Raw genomic sequence first — 7,536 nt, 5'->3', positions numbered from 1 at the left:
GATTCGGGGGCACCTGGATGACTCAGTTAGTTGACTGGCTGACTTCAGCTCAAGTCATGATCTCACAGTCCATGGGTTTGAGCCCCGCGTCGGGCTCTGTGCTGGCAGCTCGGAGCCTGGAGCCTGCTTTGGATTCTGTGTCTCCCTCTCTCTCTGCTCCTCTCCTGCTTTTGCTCTATCTCTCTCTGTCTCTCAAAAATAAATAAATGTTTAAAAAAATTTTTTAAATAACCTGATTCAAAAATGGGCAAAGGACTTAGATAGACATTTCTTCAAAGAAGATATTCAAATGGACAGTAAGCGCATGAAAAGATGCTTAACATTATAATCATTGGGGAAATGTAAAGCAAAACCACAGTGAGATAGCCCTTCATATCTATTGGGATAGCTACAATGAAAAAATGTAAGGGGTGCCTAGCTGTCTCAGTCAGTAGAGCATGCAACTCTTAATCTCAGGGTTGTGAGTTTGAACCCCATACTGGGAGTGGAAGATACTTAAAATAACTTTTTAAAATTTGAAATAAAAAATGTTGGTAGGGATGTGGATAAATTGGAACCCTTGTGCACTGTTGGTGTGAATGTAAAATGGTGCAGCCGCTGTGGCAAACAGTATGGCAGTTCCACAAAAGATTAAAAATAGATGTAGCATATGATTCAGCAATTCCACTGATGGGTACACACCTAAAAGAATCGAAAGCAGGGGCTCAAAGATATATTTGCACACCCATGTTCATAGCATCATTATTCACAATAGCTAAATCAACTCAACGGTCCATAACATGGAAGCAACCCATCGGTCCATAAACAGATAAATAAGTAAATGTGGTATACACTTATAATGGAATATTCAGCCTTAACAAAGAAGGAAATTCTGATATATGCTACACATGGATGAACCCTGAGAACATTATGCTAAGTGAAACAAGACAGCCACAAAAAGACTAATGCTATATGACTCCATTTATATGAGGTACCTAGAGTAGTCAAAATCATAGGGACAGAAAGTAGAATGGTGGTTTCCAGGGGCTAGGGAGATGGGGAATAGGGAGTTATTGTTTAATGGGTATGAAACTTCCGTTTTGTAAGATGAAAAGAGTTCTGGAGATGGATCGTGGTGATAGTTGCTCAACAATACAAACATAACTAATACCACTGAACTGCACACTTCAACATGATTCGGATGACAATTTTTATCTTTTGAATATTTTACCAAAAATTTTTGAAAAAAAGTCAGGGCTAATTCAGTCCAAATCCAGTATGCACATATGTAGACTTTAGTCTTTATGTTTTTAAGTTTCTATGCAGTTAGTAAATTAAGCAACTAATTTGATTTGCCACCCCTCTATTACCTCTCACGTCCCAGGGGCATAGATTTTACAAATCAAGCTTCCCTATATACTCAACAAGTGAGAGAAGATTATACCCTATCTAACCAAACTGTCTTAAGCATGAGTGTAGGACAAAGGCATTGTCATACATGCAAAGCCTCCAAAAATTTACATTGCAAGCATTCTTTCTTCAGAGACTACTCTACGACAGAAGTCAGTCCATAACTGCTGGTATAAGGTAGCATGTGTTTTCCTCTAATGTCCCCACAGAACCTATTACAATTACAAACTCCCTGGGGAAGGGACCACATTTTATACTCCTGTTACTCAACAGGATTTTGAGACTGTGTTCATATTAGAGATTCAATAAATGTTATTTATTCTAGAGGTATTACCAACAGAAAGTGAATCTTCTATTAGCAGAACTAGGGGAGGAAAGAAGTCACCTGGGACACAGGGAGTGTTAAGTCTCATTTCTATAGGCAGTCCCCCCAAGTCCATCCAACCTCACCTCTAGTTCTTGCCAACATACACCCTTCCAGCTGGAATCTTCTTGGCTGCCTCTTCTGGAAATGATCGTTATTCATATTCTCCGTTGTCAAGAAACTCCTTGTGCTGGGAAAATAGAAATGGCTGTGCCCCACTTCCAAAGACAGACTGTCTCTGCAGTTCCACTAAGTCTCACTAGGTGGCAGTGACACCGTACAAACAGGCTCCAGTTTGATCTCTGTTTATTGAAAAAATCCATCTCCTTTTGCCATTGAGGTTACAATATTTATTTTTAGTGTGATTTGATGGGCCTTGTCTGTAATTTAACAATATTGGAATCAAATTCTGATACCTAATCACATGGATGTAAGCTCTATTAGATTTCAATTAGCATTCACTCTGATTTGATTATCAAGCTTTAGCCATTCAAATGGCTAATAGGGAAACATTTAGATAATTGCAGCTGTCTGGCATTATTACATTTGCTATCATTTCCACAGAGTGATTCATTTAAAGACTGGGCCATAAAATTTGTTTTTGTTGGTGGAGACAAGAAGTTATGGCTTTTGGGGTTGTGGGGCACTATTAAGCATTATGCTATTATGGTCAGACATTTGGGGTTGTTTTTCTCATTAGGAGGGAAATACAAGTGTAGGGTGCTTGCCATTTAACTATTTTCCAAAAAGATATTCTTGATTCTCCATCCACAATATTGTTTCCTTTGACAAAAGAAAAGAGGCATTAGTCAAGCTTCCTTTTCCTCTCTTTTAATTGAACTGAATTACATTTGAACTGAACAAATTAACCACATCAAAACTTATCTCCTACACAAAGGCCTTCCTGAGTAAGTGAAATTGGGGTCTCCCTTCTCACCTAATACTATTCCTAGGTACAAACACTAGAGGTGTTTCACCAAAGTTGCTAGACCTCTTGGTGAGGATACTGAGGCATGCTTTAAGCATAGATGGAGTAGTCGGCTAAATGACCTTTAAGGGCACTTCGGGGCCCTAACATCTAAGATTTTAAGGATCAACAAAATAATTGTCCCTGCCCTCAAAGAGCCCTCAGACCCTAGAAGCAGGACCAGTGCCTAGGAGCAGTCCACAAGTACTGTATTTCTCTGTGTGGGACAGACGGCCTGCTGTAGAGAGGTGGGGGACCTCACCTGCAGAAAGTCACCTCTATTCCGTGTGGGCTGCTAAGAGCCAATTCAAATTGGCGGGGAGGAGTCATTAATGAAAAGTCATGTGTTTTTGAATCCCATGCTTTAGTCTACGGCCGTAACACCCTGAACGCGCCAGATCTCATCTGAACCCCATGCTTTAAAATTTTTACCCACAGATAACTTGATAATGCATAAATATGGCTTCCAAACTAACTTCTGTTCTAGGAAACAGATGTGGTCTCTGAAGATTCAAAACCAAATTGTGAGGGAAGCTTAGAATTCTCTTTTGTTCTGCTGGAAACTATTTCTCATGTACTGATGTGACAACATGAATCCTCATAGATACCACTCCATTCTCAGAGGTCTCAGACATAACCTCTTAAGAGTCCGGGACTGCATCTTTTTAGTCCCATGTTTGTGCGGGACCCAGCTCAAGGCTCTGCAGACAATCGTCAGGCACTTCACTGTGCCTCAGACCCAATTCTATCCCAAGTCATATTGTTTTTGTGAGAACATAAAAAAAGGCAAAATTTCTTAGAACAATGATCCATCCAGCCTAGTAGTTTGCCTTTGACTGTGGCAATTGTTACTTTTAAGATTTCTCTATGTTTGAATATAAATTCAGTAATCTGCCAGAAAGACAAACATGCTAGCCTGTCCTTTAATGTGTTAATGAATCGTTTTTTTCCCCAGTACAGGTGGCTGTGGGGTGCGCCAGGCCCCAAAAGGCTTGACCATAAAAAGAGTGTAGGCTGACAAACTAAAGGTCTGAGCCACCGCCCACGACTCATATGGGTGGGGTCAATTTTTCCCAGAAGTGCACACAATGTAACTTGTAATACAGAAAAAATGCAGCAGACATTGCCAGGGCAATTCTCTTGGAATTTAGTGAAGAGATGGGGGGGTGGGGGGGTGGGGGGGAGGAGTGCCCCAGTGGATTAGGGAGGGAGAGAATGGGGTAATGCACACATACACATAAAAGGTAACCAAAGAAACATTTCCTTCTCTATTTGTCTCTATTTGTCTTTCCAGGCTGGTCTGCATTCAATTGTTTTGGTAAAACAAGCAGTTGAGCAAACTCATTAGCCACTAATGAGATCTCACTAATGAGATCTTAGTACTGGGAGATCCATAGCTCAAGTTTGGGACCTAGTGTTCCCTCAAAAGTAAATAGTACATTTTGGGTCAAGAAAAACAGAGTGATATCTTATGGAAGAATTTTCTAAATGTTGTTAAAAATCAATCCCTAAGATCCCCAACACTGATCTGGTGCTCTATTATCTCTGATTTCATTTCCTATTAGTCTTCCCCTGAGTCACTTTAGGTCACTCACACTGAGTCCTTGCTGTTCCTCAAAGGTGTTCCCACCTCAGGGTCTTTGCACTCACTGAATACTGTGCAGACCATTCTTCCCCTAGATACCCACACAACTCACTCTTTCCTTCCTTCAGATCAGTCTGTCAATGTTGTCCTTTTAACCTCCCAGCCGCCCTCCTTAAAATTTTAAGAGGTCCTCTTTTTTTTTTTTAAGTTTATTTTTCTTAGTAATCTCTATGGAGCTCAAACCCATGACCCCAAGATCAAGAGACACATGCTCTTGATCGCCAGTCAGGGCACCCCAAATTTTTAACATGTCCTCTTGCCCTGACATTTCTATCCTTTTCCCCTTTTTCTCTTCAGCACTCTCACTAATTTATTATACATTTCACTCATTTATCTAGTACATTTGTGTCTCCTGCACAAGGGACCCTCCCTGAGAGCAGAGTTTTGACCATATCCCCCAAAGCTACAAGAGTGTATAGAAGAGTGAGAGTGCTCAAAACAGAGGTTTGAATAAAGTTCCGTTCCATATTCATACTTTCCACAGAGACACTCTGATTTGCATGAAAAAAATATTCTTTCTAAGCAAATTAATATTATAAGGAAGGTTACTTAAAGAATGATTAAGCAACCTGGGAGATTTAACTGCTTTCTAGATTCCTCAAGCACTTTTAAGTGTTAGGGATAAAGAAGCCATATACAATAGCGGTTCTCAAAGTGGTCCCGGGCCAGAAGCAATAGAGAACAGGGAAGTTGTGAGAAGTGGGTTCTCAAGCCCCACTCCAGACCTCCTGAATTAAAATCTTGGGGGAGGCAAACCATAACAGACTCTTAACAAAAGAGAACAAAATGAGGTTTGATGGAGGGAGGTGGGTGGGGGATGGGCGAGTGGGGGATGGGCATTAAGAAGGGCACTTGTAAAAAAAAAAAAAAGGGCACTTGTTATGATGAGCATTGGGTATTGTATGTAAGCGATGAATCACTAAATTCTTCTCCTGAAATTCTACTATACATTAACTAGAATTGAAATAAAATTTGAAACATTAAAAAAATAATTAATAAATAAATAAAATCTTGGTGGAGAGGTCAGCATTACCTGTTTTAAAAGCTCTTCAGGTGACTCTAGTACAAGCTGACGTTTGAGAACCCACCACTGATCTAGAGGAAAGAGCTGTGGGCTAAATACATAGAGAGCTGGATTCAAGTCCTGATCTATTTCATTGGGTGATTCTGGTACATCCCTTAACCTCATCTACTTCCATCTGTTCACTTAAAAAATGAAAGAGATGCTGTATTTTTATTACATGCTTTTAATGTCCTAATGGTACATCTTTAATTCACAGCCCCAAAGGACCCCTTTAGTTCGCCTTTGTATGTTTGTGAGTAAACATCGTATCTCAAGTAAAACCTTTTCTTTCAGCCTGGCCTTTTTCTTCTCAAGTCAGCCTTGAGAAGAATTAGTGAGCAATTCACACAGACACACTCAACACTCTTCACAATGATCATCCCCTTGCACGGCTCACCTTTTTCAGCCTCTGGGACAGCCCTCTCTCCTGGTTTCCTTCTCATTTCTCTGAATGTTCTTTCTCAGTTTCCTCCACTGGCTTCTTAGCCTCAGCTCACTCCTTATGTGCTATTATTCCCGTCTTCCACCTTGGACCTCTCCACACAATTCCTGCGTGGCTTTGTCTTCAGCCTGCCTTTATTTCTCGATAAGGGCATGACTTTTAGATATTTCATTCTCTTAGAACTGCCCACATTAAATCACCTGTTCTATATCCAGCAGGCTCTCAAATAAGCATGTCCAAGACAGAACTCAGTCTCTTTCTCCCAACCCACTTCTCCTGTTTCCCCACTGGCAGCCCAAGTCAGAAATTGAGAGCTCCTAGATGCTTCCTCTCTCCTTCCCTCACATCCAGTTAGTCACCATGGCTGGCAGATCCTCATTCTTGGATCTCTCTTTAGCCATCTCTCTTCTTCATGTTCCAGTCACTGCCTTTACCTGGTCACCAGCTTCGTGTCTCACCCACTCCAGTCTATCTGCCACACTGTCTTCTGAAACACACACGGCTGATGGCCACCATATAAACTCCCTCGGTGGCTTCCAGGGTGCTGTGCCAGCTTCTCTGCTTGGTCACATGGCCACGCACCATCTCCTTCCTGCCTAACCCTCTCATCTTCCTCTACCACACACCAAGCCTCCTCACACAACACCAAGTTGTTCTACAACTCCGTGCTTATGCTTTGCCACAGGCTCAACCTTCTCTGGCATGCCCTTCGTACCCCTCTGACTGACCCCTACTTGTCCCTCAAAAGCCATCCTTGACCAGCCCTCCCCATCTGCTGTGGCTTCCCCTGTTCTTTGCTTCCAGAGCACTTTGTTCTTACCTCAACCAGAGCCCTTAACACTCCTTACTAGAATCACTCATTTACCTATTTCTCCACATCTATAAGGTCCTTGAGAATGGGAGCCCTCTTTGATTTTCTTTGTATTTCCAGACCTCAGTACAGTGCCTGGTACAAAATAAGTACATAAGAAATGCTTGATGAATTCGTGTTTATTTTTTGATTTCTATAATACATTTTTCTCTTTAGAGATTTCTTTTTCCATATTAGCCATGTGTGTCAATATTTCACATTATCTTAACCAATCTTTTGACTAAATGTAGCTCCAGGCAGTTAGGGACAGACGTCTTTGCTTGATCCTGGAGTAGGAACTAGGAACGTGAATTCACCCGGAAGGAAAGCCTCTGATCTGAGGTCTAGGGGTGAGGAATAAGAGCCTGTCTGTAGGAACTGTGATATTTTGAAAGCACCAAATTCACTGTCATCTTGAGCCTTTTTCTGTGGGGCAAAAGGGGTGACAGAGGTAGGGGCTTTTGTCCTCTCTTGTGGGCAGATTTCTTTGGTGAGTTTTCCTTTTGTGGTGCCTGTGGCCACAAAGGAGGCTGCCTCAGGAACCCCCACCTATTTTTAGCCTCAGTTCAACACCCTCCAGACAGCAACCTTCTCACATACCACTATGTTAACTTTCAATCTTGCTCTTGCCAATATGAATCACCCAGGGTTGGCCTGGAAAATTGCTAGACCTGAAATGAGAACAAAAAGATTGCAGCCAAAAGGTAAAGTCTCGGACAGTGGAAAGTTGCAGTGATGCCCTGACATCTAATATGTCTAATAGCCCCCCTTTGCTACTGTTACCCAAAATTTCATGTATATCCCTATGTAATGTGA

The sequence above is a fragment of the Panthera pardus genome, unplaced genomic scaffold, assembly GCF_024362965.1.
Source record: "Panthera pardus isolate Hobbes unplaced genomic scaffold, ASM2436296v1 HiC_scaffold_24, whole genome shotgun sequence".
In the NCBI taxonomy this organism is placed as follows: domain Eukaryota; kingdom Metazoa; phylum Chordata; class Mammalia; order Carnivora; family Felidae; genus Panthera; species Panthera pardus.
This window is presented reverse-complemented; position numbering follows the sequence as displayed.